We start from the raw sequence: 3140 nt of genomic DNA, 5'->3' as shown, positions 1-3140 counted from the left end.
CCAATTCTATTGTTTTCGTTTATGACCATGCTACCACTAGATGATATCTTGCAAAAGTGCATTCTCAAAACATAATTTCCTTGTTCATTCACACTGAAGCTCATAAGCCAGGCTTTGTATCATAACAACTATGAAATGAACCCCTAGATTAGTTTATGGTAGACCTGTCTATGAAATACAAACATATTGATATCATATATCAAATGATTACATATTTTGCTATAAAAGTTATGTAATGTTAAGAATAGATATATTAGCTGGAAAGAGTTCGGATAATCTGAGATTATTATATGAGGTCATTCATATGATCTTCAAAGCAAATGAACAAAGTCAATCTATTTGGGAAGATATCTCACTGCAGAACCACTTTGCGATTATATAGGTTATGAATGAGAAAAAATTGTTATAATTTGATACATATATTTGCTGGAAGCAGGTTGTTTGCCCTGAAACTTAGACACTGTAATGGCCATACTATAGGTTAGGGATGAAGATCCAGTATTAAAATGCACAAATAACTCTGCTAGAAATAGGCTATTGATCTTTTATAAATCTACGAAACTTGTGGATCGCTCCGGGTGTTGTGGTTTTTACAGTGAACATGATATCAGACCCAATACTATTTAACGAAGCGTATCGTAGGTTTTGTTTCAAATAAACTAGATTGATAGAATAACTTTCAACAATGGTTAGACAGCTGGGGTGATAACAGCACTTTTGTTTCTTTTAGAAAAAAATGATTTTTGTTGGCTTATTAGCTCTAAGTGATTACAGTGCAGAGGTTTGATAAAAAATGAAAATGTGACAGAAAGAAAGTTAGTCGAAAATTAGGAAAATTAGCATCAGGGAGAAAATGCGACCAGGGGAAAAACAAGAAAATGATTGTCTAATAATAATTGCTATAATTGCTTTATAGCTTGAATGATTTTTTTAGTGATGACTCTCACAATTTCATATCTTGGTTCACTGAGCAACAATATTTCTTTCATTAAATGTGGTAAACTTTCAAATCTCTACTATAATATTAGCAAATATGTCTGTATATCTGTCCATTCATAGTCTTACCAAAGGCATAAGGAAAAAGAATGCATTGCACAGGAAACATACCAGAGTACTCGGGTTCACAGTCGAGCATGTCATATATGGGCAACTAGATCACAATACAGCTTTATAGAATAGTGGTGTGCATACTTATTACACAAGATGATTTCTTGCAGAACATGAGACTGCCAGCACACAAGTATTTATAATTATTTTTCGTAAAAAATTGTATGAGCTACTCTTCTTAAAAAGCGTTCAGACCAATAGTTTTGTAGTAATAAAGTGTAAATGTAGCATACTATAGTGTTAAAACAAATATGTTCTTACACGGTGACTAGTGACAGATGCAAAAAATAGTCTGCCTTTTTGTACTACATGGATTTGCCTTTTTAATTATTTCTAAGAAAAGAAGACAGTTATTAGAATAAAAACTGTTTTTTAAAACTCTATCATAGGATCTCTCACTTGCTAGGACACAAACATTTAAAGATGAACTTGCATCAAATTCTACTAGATTTTAGCAGAAAACATTAGCGTTCCTTTTATTATTTGTGATTGTTTTTGATGTTTGAGGTGATCTGACTGCCAGGACATTTTGTAGACTAAAAGTGACATAACTCGGTCGCAATTGAAACAATTTTTTAACTTTTCTAAGTGGACTATCAGTGAGCTGTTATTTTGGTGTTTCTAGTTTGCTGCCTTCAAATGCAAGTAAAGTTGAACAATGTACAAAGCGTATAAACATTCATGATCATTTTTATGCTTTTATCTGTTTACTTTGGTTGACTAAGCTAAACTGACTATATTTTTTCTATAAACGACGTTTTGTCCAAGCATAAGCACATTACTCATTTTGTAAACAACACCCGGACAAAAGCTGAGTAATTGAGTAATTTTGAGTAATTTCAGTAATTTTATTACAATAGCTAACAATAGTTGGAAACATGTTTTAAGACATACTAAACATTGCGCTCCGCTGGATGTCCTTAATTGGCTTTAGCTTAGAATTTAGTCAGTAAAAATGTGATTGAAGAGTAATACACTACTCATTAGGATTTGAACTTTGAGAATGCTAAGCGAAACAGCTGAAACTGTGAGAACTGTAATTATTCATCCACGTGAGCAAGGATTGGGGTATAGAAGTATTTTTAATTAAGCCAGATTAACCAAACCTACTACAAAATATGCTGCTAGGCGGTATATGTACCACATATCACCTAATTGACATGGTGTAAAGTACAGAACAAATATTTAGAGAGATTCACAAACCCCTTTAAAAAAACTACCAAGGTTTACTCTTACAACTATGGATAAAGATGGTGAGAGCCTGTGTCAAACTTCCATTACAGCAAACTGGATTAACAATGCAGGAAAAGAAGAAGGTTAAGCTATGGAAACAGTGCTGGTGAGTTGCCTGAATCATAAACTATCATTTAAACATCTGGTTCACTGTCTTTGTTTGTGCATCACGCTGATTATGCTTAAAGTCTTTAGTTGATTATTTTGGTTTCAGTAGCAGGATTAATTGACAAAAACATCTACCATTTTTGTAGTCACTGCTTTTATATTTTATCTTTCAAGACAAATGTCGGAGAAACTACTTAAAAATTAGGAAAAAAGTTTCAACCTGCCTCGAAAGTGTCAGCGTTGAAGGATGAAGAAAAAAGTCTCATAAGTGGAATAAGAAGATCGATCAGAATAGTCAGATAAATGTGGCTGTAGAAAGCAGGTCTTTATAGCGCAGGTTGAAAACTTGTGCAAACTTCAAATTTTTTAGAAAAGTCAGGGCAATAAATATGTATATTCACAATTACTTAACATTTCCGCCCTTACAATCATTCAGAAGAAGAAAAGATAAAGCAATCACAATTTATTTTGACTCGGAAAGAAATTTAACGTGCAAAACATGGTTGTTAAGACTGTTTAGAAGGTGGAACTTTAAAATAAGATATCAGCTTGCCAAATGATACCAAGTTTGTAGACTTACATTACTTAAGAAATGTCGGTCTATCGAACTATCAGACCATTCAACATTCATTGCATATATATGTTTGTCTATTCTAAATCACAGGCAATGAATTTGATACCAGCAACACTTA

Source organism: Watersipora subatra, chromosome 7, assembly GCF_963576615.1.
Source record: "Watersipora subatra chromosome 7, tzWatSuba1.1, whole genome shotgun sequence".
Taxonomy (NCBI): domain Eukaryota; kingdom Metazoa; phylum Bryozoa; class Gymnolaemata; order Cheilostomatida; family Watersiporidae; genus Watersipora; species Watersipora subatra.
The sequence above is the reverse complement of the archived record's forward strand: the minus strand, read 5'-3'. Positions refer to the sequence as shown.